Source organism: Ovis canadensis, chromosome 12 (assembly GCF_042477335.2).
Source record: "Ovis canadensis isolate MfBH-ARS-UI-01 breed Bighorn chromosome 12, ARS-UI_OviCan_v2, whole genome shotgun sequence".
In the NCBI taxonomy this organism is placed as follows: Eukaryota; Metazoa; Chordata; class Mammalia; order Artiodactyla; family Bovidae; genus Ovis; species Ovis canadensis.
In genome coordinates, this window is record NC_091256.1 from 80,855,496 (window position 1) to 80,870,751 (window position 15,256).

Below are 15,256 nucleotides of genomic sequence, written 5' to 3' on the forward strand. Positions count from 1 at the left end.
CCTTGGCATTCACAACACTTGGAATAGGATTAGGATAGCAAAAATGAAAAAACAAAATGTTCTTAGCACTTGAACTCCAAAATTTATGCCTCCTCCTAAGGGTCAGGTTTGGAATTTGGGTAGATATAGATTTTTTTTTTTTTTAAACCTGTGTAGCTGAGAGAGACTCAGGACATGAGAGGTCTAAGGGACCAGAAGTGGCCTCACAGCTGGGATGTGAAGGATGGAGAAGGACTGTGTAGCTTGTGGAGCAGAGAACAGCCAGGACCGTGGGTCTCTTTCTGATGCTAGGAGGGTGGATGCTGGCAGTTAGAGACAAACGGAAACAGCCTGGAGCTGAGGCATCAGGATCATCATGTGATAACGGGACCACACCTTCCCCATGACTGAATGCCCCATAATTAACCTCTACCCACTTTCCACTCCACCTCCCAAACCAGATGCCAGCCAGGAAGGAAAAATAAATGACAGATTCTACACTCCATTCACGGTGACAAGGTTTTCACCCTCTGCAGAATTGAGGCTCAAGGCAGAAATGAGGTTCATTTGTGCATGCGTGCATGCTAAGTCACTTCAGTCGTGTCCAGCTCTGTGCTACCCTATGGACAATAGCCTGCCAGGCTCCTCTGTCCATGGGATTCTCCAGGCAAGAATACTGGAGTGGGTTGCCATGCCCTCTTCCAGGGGATCTTCCTGACCCAGGGATCAAACCCACATCTCCTCCGGCTCCTGCACTGCAGGAAGATTCTCTACCACTGAGCAACCAGGGGAAGCCCTGATGTTCAGTCACAGTAAAGCAAAGAAAATCTTTTAGTCATAGCTGAGTTTTCTATAAGTGAAATTAATCCCGACAACACACAAGGAAACAAGTGTGGAGAAGTTAAGGAACCAGCCCCAAGGATACAGCTAGTAAATGGAAGAGCTTGTCTGACTTCAGAATCCAAGTCTGTAGCTGTTCTGCTCAACTGTGAACCTGCTGGATCAAACGTATCACCTTTAGGCCAATGGTTTCCAAACCGGTCCAGCTCAACACCGTTTGTTGAGCTAAATGTGAAAGCAGAGTGGCAGCAGGGTAGCTTTGGCTGCAGAGTGGGGACCGAGGCTCATTGCTGTCCCTGGGGGACTGCACACTGTCCCTGGGGGACTGTCCTAGGCAGATAAGTTAGTTTATTGGCCCTAAAGACAACTTGCCATTTTCGCCTTCATGTCTTTGCTCCTTCTAAAATGGGTCCCACCCCAATCTCTATCAATTTAAGCTCCCTTCAGTCCAAACCATCCACAAATCAAAATATAGTTTCCTCCTCCAAGATCCTTCCTTACCAACATTTTTTATTTTTTATTTTTTATTTTACAGCCCATGTCTTTTGTTCTCTTCACACGCAACATGCCATAAGCTCACAGGGAAGGGACTGCAGCAGTTCAGGCTCCTTTCCGTGGGTTCTCACAAGCATGCTTCTCTGGGTGGAGCAGGCTGGCACTTCAGCTGAACCCAAGTCCCTTTCTCTTTGGCTTCCTCCTTTCTCTGATCATTTTCCTTCAGGCGTTTCTGGAAGCTACCTTGGCTCTTAGAGTGCTTAATGTGCTCAATTCGCATATTAATTCTCTTGGCCAGAATCTTCCCCTTAACTTGTTTACAATGATGCCAACAGCATGCTGGGTAACACTGTAGTCTCTTCCAGTTTTGCTATGGTAACATTTGTAGGGCGTTCCTTTTTGAACAGAACCCATTGCCTTGATATCTACGACATCGCCTTTCTTGTAGAGTCACACATATGCAGCCAAAGGAACAACTCCATGTTTTCTGAAAGGCCTAGAGAACATGCAGCAGGCACCCGCCTCTTGCCCTTTGCATTGGTCATTTTGGTGAGTTACTGGAAGATGGTGGTTCTGGCCAAAAGGAAAGCCCTACTAACCCTTTTAAGACAAATACATACTTAACTTCAAAAATCACTGATGGAATGGATGGATGGATCCATCACTTTCTGGCTCTTTATGGATGGGTGGATCCCTCCCTGTCCTCAGCCCTGCAAATGAGAGTCACCTGGATAGACAAAATACATTGCTCTGGTCCCAGCTTGCTGCTAAGTCGCTTCAGTTGTGTCTGACTCTTTGCGACCCCATAGACGGCAGCCCACCAGGCTCCCCCGTCCCTGGGATTCTCCAGGCAAGAACACTGGAGTGGGTTGCCATTTCCTTCTCCAACGCATGAAAGTGAAAAGTGAAAGTGAAGTCACTTAGTCATGTCCGACTCTTCGCGACCCCATGGACTGCAGCCCACCAGGCTCCTCCATCCATGAGATTTTCCAGGCAAGGGTACTGGAGTGGGGTGCCATAGTTGATAGGAGAAGGGGCGGGGCTAGCAGTCGTTTTTAAAAACCCCCTAGGAAAATCCTAATGTGCACTCTGAGTTGAAACTCACCTCTTCCTCTTTTACCCTTGGTCGGTACAGTTACTGTTCTTTGTTTTCTGTGGTTAAGAGCAGAGATCAGGAATAGGATACTCCTGAGGATGAATCTAGGCTAACTTGGAATCCATGGTACTGACACTGACTGGGTGGATGGATGGATACATAGTGAATGCTTTAGGCCTAATTACTCATAGTTTCCCGGTTCACAACTCCGTACTCAGCACCCACCCTCTTCTTCTAGGAAGCTGTTCCTTGCCCCATTCAAACCATATAGTGTTAGTGGAAGTTGACCATCACAGTGTCATTTAAACAAGGAGATTCATCGCTCTTTGAAAACAAAGCTATAGGATGTGAAGCCTGAGTTACCTGCTTCCCTGAGTCCTGACAAGGAGAGAAAGCTGGTCTGAAAATTAAGGCTGATCCTTAGAGAAAAAAGATAACCCTGGAGGCCTTCCGCAGCAACTGGCATTCATTCCTGAGGTCAGCTGACTCTTCCTCCCCAAAGTTTGTTAGCCAAACTCCATCCTTCATCCTGCTGGAGCTGTCATTCGGATTTCTAGTACGTACAGTGAAGAGAGTTCACTGTCTCTGATCTTTAACAAGTAATGAAATCTGAGCCTCAGTTTCCCCATCTGCATCAATATGAACACAGAGTTGTTCTCAAGATTTAATAAAATATTTACATAAAGTACTCTGAACAGGTTCTTTAGAAATATTCACATCATGAATGTGATGATTGCCTTTATCTAGCTTTTTCTTGAGATGTATTTTTAAAATCTGAGTCTTGTGAGTTTACTAAAAGATATAATCAATTTTTTCATTTATTTAAAATCCTTTTCTTGATATTCAAATACTAGATTTAAACATCTCAAGAAAAAATTATAAGGGAACCTCATTTATAAGCATAGATGCAAAATTTCTAAATAACACATTAACAAATTGAATCTTGGTGTGTATAAAAAGAGAAATTAATCACAACAAAGTAGAATTTCTTTTAGGAGAGCAAGGATATTTCCACATTAGAAAATAAAAAGTTTAAAAATTACAAACATCTGAATAAATGCTGAACAATCATTTGATGAAATTCAATATCTATTTGTGATTTTTAAAAAATTATTTAACCAACATCAATACAAAATACCTTCCTGATCTTGATGAATGCTATCTATTAGAAATTTATAACAAGGATGATTCTTAATGGTGAAACATTAGAAGGATTTCCAATAAAATTGGAATAAAGCAAAGATCTTTTCTCTCCTCTTTAAATTTAACACTATACTCGTATTTCTGGTCAACACAACAAGCAAAAAAAAAAAAAAAAGATGAAGAAGAAGAGAAAAAGAGAGTGAGAGAGAGGAAATAAAAGAAATAAAAAGAGTCATTACTTATGGAAAATATCATGTACCAAAAAATTAAAATGTTAATTGAAAAACTGCTAGAACTAATAAGTACATTTAGTAAAACTCTGGATACAAGATATGGTTTTTGTATCCAGAAAATCAACAATGTTCCCATATACTTATAATACCTAAAATAAAATAGGAATGGTATCTTTCAAAAGCTCAACAAAACTATAAAATATCTGGGTATATGTTTCATGACATTATGCAAAACCTTCCTTAAGAAAAACTATAAAGCCTTCCTGAAGGCTACAAAAGGAGACTTTACCTGAAAAGACTCAAATTGCATAAATGACAATTTTTCCAAATTAACCTATAAATACAATTCTAATCAATATCCCAAAGATTTGTTGATTCTAAAATTCATATGAAAGAATACAAATGTCAGGGACACTAAGAACAAATTTGAAGAAAAAAAATTGTCACGGAAGCCCTTGACCTATCAATTATTAAATTCTTCAGCTTTGTCTCTCCTTTTTCTTCATTCTTGTGAAGAATGAAGGGAGCACTCCCTGCTCCCTGCCCCCAGGATCCTATAGTGGTGGTGATGGATGGCAATAGGAACAGCAGCAATGGCAGCTTCAGGAACCAAAATTCTAAGGGAAAAGAACTTTCCTTACCATTCAGTGGAGCAAGGATTCCATGAAGCTAAGATCAAATCCCACTGCTTTTTTTTTTTTTGCTTTCTTTCTGTCCTACCACTTAGTTACAGACACACTGCAATTCCATGGGAGATCAAAAAGGGGACCCCTAGGGCACTAAGAAGTACTGGGCGATAACAGAAAGAGAAGAGCTCAAGACAGTAACCCAGGGAATTTCTGGGCTCACCCTAAACCTAGTGGTGCTTGAATCTAATCCTAATAAGCATATCAAAGACTTTGAGAACACTTCCACCCAGATTGCAGAATGACCACTTGGCGGTGCCCTCGTGGGACAGAACCAGAAACATGGCAAAGATGAAAACTGAACTGACATGTTGTAACCACAACCTACAGAAAGCAGGAGGGAACTTGTGGTCTAAGTCTAATCATCAATTAAAACAAAATTTAAAAAAGTCAGTGATATCCATATCATCAAGAAAGATCCAGAGTCTCATAACCTGATACTCAAAATACAACTCAAAATTATGTGTGAAAATTTGTGAAGTTCTCAACTCACGCAGGAAAAGATAACCAACAGACACCAATAAGGAGATGATACAGACATTGGAATTATCTGAAAAATACCTTTAAAAATTGCAAAAATAATTTAAAATGCTTAAAAGAGTAGTGCAAACACTCTTGAAAAAAAATTTTTAAGAAAATTTTTAATTTTTAGCAAAGAAACAGACAATAAAAAGAACTAAATGGAAATTTTAGAACTGAAAAATAATGTCAGCAAAATTTTTAAATTAACTGAAAGGACTTACTAGCAGATTTGAGATGACAGAAGAGTCTGTGAACTTGAAGATAGATCAATAGAAACATTCTAATATGAACAACAAAAAGAAAAGATGGGTTTAATATTTCTGTGATCAGAGTTCTACAAAGGGTTAAGAAAAAGGGAAGTTCTGAAAAAGTATTTGAAGAAATAAAGGCTGGACACCTCTCAAGTTTGACAAAAGACAATAACCTAAAGGTTCAAAAGTACCCTAAATAGGATAAACCAAAGAAATCCACACCCAGACAAATCATATTCATATCACATGAGCCAAATCCTATCTATACATTCCTATTGAGTCTGTTTCTCTGGAGAGTTCTCTAACTAATACAATTGTCAGGATACAAGTCTGTGCTGATTGTGGGACTGATGGCCTTGGTTCCTTACTGATTGTTGGCTCAAGACCACCTCAGTTATTTGTAATGGAGGCCTCTCCAACATGGCAACTTGCTTCATCAGAGCCAGAAAGAGAGAATCTGCTAGCAAGATAAAAATCAGAATCTTTTGAAACTTAATCATAGACATGACATCCTATGCTGAATTGTTTTAGGAAAGGCAGAGGAACCAGAGATCAAATTGCCAACATCCGCTGGATCATGGAAAAAGCAAGAGAGTTCCAGAAAAACATCTATTTCTGCTTTTTGACTATGCCAAAGCCTTTGACTGTGTGGATCACAAGAAACTGTGGAAAATTCTGAAAGAGATGGGAATACCAGACCACCTAACCTGCCTCTAGAGAAATCTGTATGCAGGTCAGGAAGCAACAGTTAGAACCGGACATGGAACAGCAGACTGGTTTCAAATAGGAAAAGGAGTATGTCAAGGCTGTATATTGTCACCCTGCTTATTTAACTCCTATGCAGAATACATCATGAGAAACGCTGGGCTGGAAGAAGCACAAGCTGGAATCAAGATTGCCGGGAGAAATATCGATAACCTCACATATACAGATGACACCACTCTTATGGCGGAAAGTGAAGAGGAACTAAAAAGCCTCTTGATGAAAGTGAAAGTGGAGAGTGAAAACGTTGGCTTAAAGCTCAACATTCAGAAAACGAAGATCATGACATCCGGTCCTATCACTTCATGGCAAATAGATGGGGAAACAGTGGAAACAGTGAAAGACTTTATTTTGGGGGGCTCCAAAATCACTCTAGATGGTGATTGCTGCTGCTGCTGCTAAGTCGCTTCAGTCTTGTCCGACTCTGTGCGACCCCATAGACGGAAGCCCACCAGGCTCCCCCATCCCCGGGATTCTCCAGGCAAGAACACTGGAATGGGTTGCCATTTCCTTCTCCAATGCATGAAAGTGAAAAGTGAAAGGGAAGTCGCTCAGTCATGTCTGATTCTTAGCGACCCCATGGACTGCAGATGGTGATGGCAGCCATGAAATTAAAAGATGATTACTCCTTGGAAGAAAAATTATGACCAACCTAGATAGCATATTCAAAAGCAGAGACATTACTTTGCCAACTAAGATCCATCTAGTCAAGGCTATGGTTTTTCCAGTGGTCATGTATGGATGTGAGAGTTGGACTGTGAAGAAAGCTGAGCGCCAAAGAATTGATGCTTTTGAACTGTGGCGTTGGAAAGGACTCTTGAGAGTCCCTTGGACTGCAAGGAGATCCAACCAGTCCATTCTAAAGGAGATCAGTCTTGGGTGTTCTTTGGAAGGAATGATGTTAAAGCGGAAACTCCAGTACTTTGGCCACCTCACCCAAAGAGTTGACTCATTGGAAAAGACCCTAATGCTGGGAGGGATTGGGGGCAGGAGGAGAAGGGGACGACAGAGGCTGAGATGGCTAGATGGCATCACTGACTCGATGGACATGAGTCTGAGTGAACTCCGGGAGTTGGTGATGGACAAGGAGGCCCGGCGTGCTGCGATTCATGGGGTCGCAAAGAGTCAGACACGACTGAGCGACTGAACTGAACTGTACTGAACTGAAGTAACTAGAGTCAACCTATTCTCAAGAAGAGGGAATTCCATAAGGGCAAGAATACAAGAAAGTGAAGATCATTGGAGCCCATTTTAGAGTTTCCCTACTGTAAGTGGTTATATTAGAATCAAAGTAAGCTTCATGGCAAAGAGAAGAGGTCCCAAAGCTAAAGAGAATACTACATATGATACATAAAAGTATCAATTTACTAAAAAGGCATAGCAATCCCAAATGTATGTATTCCTAACATCAGGAGCTTCAAAATATGTGAAGCAAAAACTGATAGAAATGAAAGAATAAGTAGACAAACAAGTGATTATAGTTGCAGGCTTTAACACTCTCCTAATAGAACCAGTAGACAGAAAATCAGCAAGAAAATAGAACTGACCAACATCATCCATTACCTAGACCTAATTATTAACCAGAAACAGAAGAATACACTTTTTCCCCAAATGAGCATGGATTATTCACCAAGATCTGTAGCCTGTACCTAAGGTCATAAAATAAAACATTAACAAATTTAAAATAATTGAAATTGTACAGAGTATATTTTCTGACCATAATGGAATTATACTCTGTGTGTGTGCTTGCTCAGTCATGTCTGACTCTTTGTGACCCCTACTAGTAATCAATAAATAGAATTTAACAGGAATGTGTCCAAACACTGAAAATTTAGGACACTTAAAAGTAGTCCATGGAGAGAAGTTCAAGTGGGAGGGGACATATGTATACTTATGGCTGATTCATGTTGATATTTGGCAAAAAACAACAAAATTCTGGAAAGCAATTATCCTTCAATTAAAAAATAAACAAATTTCTAAAAAATAGCCTATGGGTATTAACAGGTACAAATTACTATGTATAAAATAAGATACAAAGATATAGTATAGCACAGGAAATATAGCCAATATTTTAAATAATTTTAATGGAAGATAATCTATAGAATGTTCTCTTGATAGCTCTAATTTTATTGAAGAGATCTTTAGTCTTTCCCATTCTGTTGTTGCAGCCATGAAATCAAAAGACACTTACTCCTTGGAAGGAAAATTATGACCAACCTAGATAGCATATTCAAAAGCAGAGACATTACTTTGCCGACTAAGGTCCGTGTAGTCAAGGCTATGGTTTTTCCAGTGGTCATATATGGATGTGAGAGTTGGACTGTGAAGAAAGCTGAACACCGAAGAATTGATGCTTTTGAACTGTGGTGTTGGAGAAGACTCTTGAGCATCCCTTGGACTGCAAGGAGATCCAACCAGTCCATCCTAAAGGAGATGAGTCCTGGGTGTTCCTTGGAAGGACTGATGCTAAAGGTGAAACTCCAATACTTTGACCACCTCATGTGAAGAGTTGACTCATTGGAAAAGACCCTAATGCTGGGAGGGATTGGGGGCAGGAGGAGAAGGGTACCACAGAGGATGAGATGGCTGGATGGCATCATCGACTCGATGGACATGCGTCTGGGTAAACTGGTAGTTGGTGATGGCCAGTGAGGCCAGTGTGCTGTGATTCATGGGGTTGCAAAGAGTCAGACATGACTGAGCGACTGAACTCAACTGAACTGGGATTTATCCCAGGTATACAAGTCTGATTCAATATTCAAAAGTCTGTAATATAATTTACCATGCTAACCATCTAGAGAAGAAAATCCATAGATCCTATCAATATACTCAGAAATGTATTTGATGAAATATAGCACCCATTTATGATAAATACTCTGATCAAATTAGGAAGAGAAGGGAACTTCTTTAATATAATAAGCGGCATCTGTAAAACAAAAAAAAAACTTAAGCTAATATCATACTTAATAGTAAAAGAGTCCCGCCAAGATGCATCCTCCTTAAGATCAGAAAGAGGGCTAGGGTATCTATTCTCAATACTTTCATTCAACATAATACTGGAAGTCTCAGCCAGTGAAATACACAAGAAAAAGAAATAAAAAGCATATAAATTTAGATTTTAAAGGATAGAGTAAAACTTGCTATTCACACATGACATGATCATTTAAATAGAAAATCCTTGAGCTCTATCAAAAAATTCTAGGATAAAGTATGTTTAGCAAGGTCAGTTCAGTTCACTTCAGTTCAGTTGCTCAGTTGTGTCTGACTCTTTGTGACCCCATGAATAACAGCACGCCAGGCCTCCCTGTCCATCACCAACTCCTGGAGTTCACTCAGACTCATGTCCATCGAGTCTGTGATGCCATCCAGCCATCTCATCCTCTGTTGGCCCCTTCTCCTCCTGCCCCCAATCCCTCCCAGCATTAGAGTCTTTTCCAATGAGGCAGCTCTTCGCATGAGGTGGCCAAGTACTGGAGTTTCAGCTTCAGCATCATTCCCTCCAAAGAAATCCCAGGGCTGATCTCCTTCAGAATGGACTGGTTGGATATCCTTGCAGTCCAAGGGACTCTCAAGAGTCTTCTCCAACACCACAGTTCAAAAGCATCAATTCTTCTGCACTCAGCTTTCTTCATAGTCCAACTGTCACATCCATACATGACTACTGAAAAACCATAGCCTTGACTAGACGGACCTTTGTGGGCAAAGTAATGTCTCTGCTTTTGAATATACTGTGTAGGTTGGTCATAACTTTTCTTCCAAGGAGTAAGCGTCTTTCAATTTCATGGCTGCAGTAACCATCTGCAGTGATTTTGGAGCCCAAAAAAATAAAGTCAGACACTGTTTCCCCTGTTTCCCCATCTATTTCCCATGAAGTGATGGGACCGGATGCCATGATCTTCGTTTTCTGAATGTTGAACTTTAAGCCAACTTTTTCACTCTCCTCTTTCACTTTCATCAAGAGGCTTTTTAGTTCCTCTTCACTTTCTGCCATAAGAGTGGTGTCATCTGCATATTTGAGGTTATTGATATTTCTCCCGGCAATCTTGATTCCAGCTTGTGCTTCTCCAGCCCAGCATTTCTCATGATGTACTCTGCATAGAAGTTAAATAAGCAGGGTGACAATATACAGCCTTGACATACTCCTTTTCCTATTTGAAACCAATCTGTTGTTCCATGTCCAGTTCTAACTGTTGCTTCCTGACCTGCAACAGGTTTCTCAAGACGCAGGTTAAGTACTGTGATATTCCCATCTCTTTCAGAATTTTCCACAGTTTCTTGTGATCCACACAGTCAAAGGCTTTGGCATAGTCAATAAAGCAGAAATAGATGGTTTTCTGGAACTCTCTTGCTTTTTCCATGATCCAGCAGATGTTGGCAATTTGATCTCTGGTTTCTCTGCCTTTTCTAAAACCAGCTTGAACATCTGGAAGTTCATGGTTCACGTATTGCTGAAGCCTGGCTTGTAGAATTTTGAGCATTACTTTACTAGCATGTGAGATGAGTGCAATTGTGCGGTAGCTTGAGCATTCTTTGGCATTGCCTTTCTTTGGGATTGGAATGAAAACTGACCTTTTCCAGTCCTGTGGCCACTGCTGAGTTTTCCAAATTTGCTGGCACATTGAGTGCAGCACTTTCACAGCATCATCTTTCAGGATTTGAAGTAGCTCAACTGGAATTCCATCACCTCCACTAGCTTTGTTCGTAGCGTTGCTTTCTAAGGCCTACTTGGCTTCACATTCCAGGATGTCTGGCTCTAGGTGAGCGATCACACCATCATGATTATCTTGGTTGTGAAGATCTTTTTTGTATATATACTTCTTCTGTGTATTCTTGCCACCTCTTCTTAATATCTTCTGCTTCTGTTAGATCCATACCATTTCTGTCCTTATTGAGCCCATCTTTGCATGAAATGTTCCCTTGATATCTCTAATTTTCTTGAAGAGATCTCTAGTTTTTCCCATTCTGTTGTTTTCCTCTATTTCTTTGCATCCATCACTGAGGAAGGCTTTCTTATCTCTTCTTGATATTCTTTGGAACTCTGCATTCAGATGATTGTATCTTTCCTTTTCTCCTTTGCTTTTCACTTCTCTTCTTTTCACAGCTATTTGTAAGGCCTCCTCAGACAGCCATTTTACTTTTTTGCACTTCTTTTCCACGGGGATGGTCTTGATCCCTGTCTCCTATACAATGTCATGAAGGTCCATAGTTCATCAGGCACTCTATCTATCAGATCTAGTCCCTTAAATCTATTCCTCACTTCCACTGTATAATCATAAGGGATTTGATTTAGGTCATACCTGAATGGTCTAGCGGTTTTCCCTACTTTCTTCAATTTCAGTCTGAATTTGGCAATAAGGAATTCATGATCTGAGCCACAGTCAGCTCCTGGTCTTGTTTTTGTTGACTGTATAGAGCTTCTCCATCTTTGGTTGCAAAGAATATAATCAATCTGATTTCTGTGTTGACCATCTGGTGATGTCCATGTGTAGAGTCTTCTCTTGTGTTGTTGGAAGAGGTGTTTGCTATGACCAGTGCATTTTCTTGGCAAAACTCTATTAGTCTTTGCCCAGCTTCATTCTGTATTCCAAGGCCAAATTTGCCTGTTACTAAAGGTGCTTCTTGACTTCCTACTTTTGCATTCCAGTCCCCTATAATGAAAAGGACATCTTTTTTGGGTGTTAGTTCTAAAAGGTCTTGTAGGTCTTCACAGAACGGTTCAACTTCAGCTTCCTCAGTGTTACTGGTTGGGGCATAGACTTGGATTACCGTGATATTGAATGGTTTGCCTTGGAAACGAACAGAGATCATTCTGTCATTCTTGAGATTGCATTCAAGTACTGCATTTCGGACTTTTTTGTTGACCATGATGGCTACTCCATTTCTTCTAAGGGATTCCTGCCCACAGTAGTAGATATAATGGTCATCTGAGTTAAATTCACCCATTCCAGTCCATTTTAGTTCGCTGATTCCTATAATGTTGATGTTCACTCTTGTCATCTCCTGTTTGACCACTTCCAATTTGCCTTGATTCATGGACCTAACATTCCAGGTTCCTATGCAATATTGCTCTTTACAGCATTGGACTTTGCTTCTATCACCAGTCACATCCACAGCTGGTTATCGTTTTTGCTTTGGCTCCATCCCTTCATTCTTCCTGGAGTTATTTCTCCACTGATCTCCAGTAGCATATTGGGTACCTACTGACCTGGGGAGTTCCTCTTTCAGTATCCTATCATTTTGCCTTTTCATACTGTTCATGGGGTTCTCAAGGCAAGAATACTGAAGTGTATACCCCACATCCAAGGTAAGAGAAATCCAAGTAAGACAGTAAGTGTTGCAAGAGGGCAGACACACTGAAACCATAATCACAGAAAACTAGTCAATCTAATCACACTAGGACCACAGCCTTGTCTAACTCAGTGAAACTAAGCCATGCCTGTGGGGCAGCCCAAGACGGGCAGGCATGGTGGAGAGGTCTGACACAATGTGGTCCACTGGAGAAGGGAATGGCAAACCACTTCAGTATTCTTGCCTTGAGAACCCCATGTTTAGAAAGGTAGCAGGATACAATGTCCATACCAAAAAGTCTGCTGTATGTCTGCATACTAGCAATGTAAACTGGAAACTGAATGTAATATATTATACATTTACAGTAGCTTTGAATAGTGAAATACTTAGAAGGGTATACATCTTAAAAAACATGTACCATATCTATAAATGGAAATGTACAGAATTACTATGAAATGATGATTAAATAAATCAAAGAGGACCTAAATAAATGGAAATATATATCATGCTCATGGAACGGAAGACTCAGCATAATAAAGGCATCAATTCTCCCTAAATCCATATATAGATTCAATGATGTGTCAATCAAAATTTCAGCAAGCCTTTTTACAGATATTGATAAGAAGATCATAAAATTTGTATAGCAGTGCAAAGGATTCAAAATGTCCAAAGCAACTCTGAAAAGAATAAAGTTAGAGGACTCTAACTATATGATGTTAAAACTTACTATAAAGGTACAGCACTCAAATGCAATAGACCTATTAACAAAGCAAAGAATAAAAAACCATATGATAATTTCAATAGACGCAGAAAGAGCTTTTGATGAAATTCAACATCCATTTATGATAAAAAGAAACTCTTCAGAAAGTGGGCATAGAGAGAACATAACTCAACATAATAAAGCCCGTATATGACAAACCCACAGCTAACATCATACTCAATGGTGAAAAGCTGAAAGCATTTCCTCTAAGGTCAAGAACAAGACAAGGATGCCCACTCTCACTGCTTTTATTCAACATAGTTTTGGAAGTTCTGAACAGAGCAATCAGAGAAAAAAAAAGATATAAAAGGAATCCAAACTGGAAAAGAAGTCAAACTGTCACTGCTCACAAATGACCTGACAATATACATAGAAAATCCTAAAAATGCTCCCAGAAATCTACTAGAGCTCATCAATGAATTCAGTAAAATTGCAGGACACAAAATTAATATGCAAAAATCTGTTGCATTTCTATATACCAACAATGAAATATCAGAAAGACAAGTTAAGGAAGCAATCCCAATTACTACTGCATCAAAAATAATAAAATACTAGGAATGGAGGCCTGGCGTGCTGCAGTCCATGCGGTCGCAAAGAGTCAGACACGATGGGGTGACTGAACTGAAATGAAACCTACCTAAGGAAGCAAAGGACATGTACTCCAAAAATATATAAAATGTTGATGAAAGAAATGGTAGACAACAAAAAGAGATGTAAAGATGTACTGTGTTCTTTGATTGGAAGAATCAATATTGTTAAAATGATCATACCATCCAAGGCAATCTTACAGATTCAGGGCAATCACTATCGATTACCAATGGCATTTTTTTCACAGAACTAGAACAAAAATTTTTAAATGTGCATGGAAACAGAAAAGACTCCAAATAGTCAAAACAATCTTGAGAAAGAAGCATGGAGCTAGAGGAATCACACATACTGACTTCAGAGTATACTACAAAGCCACAGAAATTAAAACAGAATGATACTGGCACAAAAGTAAACATCTAGATAGATGGAACAGGATAGGAAGCTCAGAAGTACTATGCACTTATGGTCAATTAATCTATGGCAAAGGAAGCAAGAATATTCAATGGAGAAAAGATAGTCTCTTCAATAACTGTTGTCGAGAAAAGGATGTAAAAAGATGAAATTAGAACTTTCTCCAATACCATACACAAGAATAAACTTCACATGCATTAAAGATCTAAATGTAAGACTGGATACTATAAAACTCCTAGAGGAAAACATAGGCAAAACACATTTTGACATAAATTGAAGCTATATTTTTTTTGGATCTGTCTCCTAGAGTAAGGGAAATAAAGACAAAAATAAACAAATGGGACCTAATTAATCTTAAAAGCCTTTTCACAGCAAAAGAAACCATAAACAAAATGAGAAAACAACCTACAGACAGGGAGAAAATATTTGCAAATGATGCTACCAACAAGAGATTAATTTCCAAAATAGATGAATATCTCATACAAGTCATTAACAAAAAACAAACAACCCAATCAAAAAATGGACAGAAGACCTAAATATATGTTTCTCCAAGGAAAATATATAGATGGTCAACAGGCACATGAAAATATCCTCAATACTGCTAGTTATTAAAGAAATGCAAATTAAAACTACAGTGAGGTATCACACTCAGCAGAATGGCCATCATTAAAAAGTATACAAACAACAAATGCTGGAGAGGGTATGGAGAAAAGGGAACCCTTCTATACTCTTGATGGGAATGTAAGTTAGTATAGCCACTATAAGAACAGTACGTAGATTTCTTTAAAAACTAACAATAGGGTCACCCTATGATCCAGGATCCTAGAAAAGTCTAAATCAAAAAAGAATATATTCACTCCAGTGCTCATAGTAATATTGTTTACAATAGCCAAGACATGGAAGCAACCTAAATGAACTTGAGTATCTACAATGAAATAAAAAAGAATGAAATAATGTCATTTACAGCAACATGGATGGACCTAGAGATTATCATTACTAAGTGAAGTAAGTCAGACAGAGACAACTATTCTATGATACCCTTATATGTAGAATCAAAAAATGATATAAATGACTTATTTACAAAATAGAAATAGACTCATAGACACAGAAAACAAAATTATGGCTACCAAAGGGGATAGTAGGGCACAGGGGGGACAGAAAAATTACGAGTTTGAATTAACAGATACATACTATTAAATACA

General features: G+C 39.3%; 1 pseudogene; it reads right to left on the reverse strand.

Moving 5' to 3' along the window:
• Positions 1–1,373: 1,373 nt before the first annotated feature.
• LOC138415857 (large ribosomal subunit protein eL21-like) lies at positions 1,374–1,821 on the reverse strand (annotated as a pseudogene).
• Between the last annotated feature and the right edge of the window lie 13,435 nt (positions 1,822–15,256).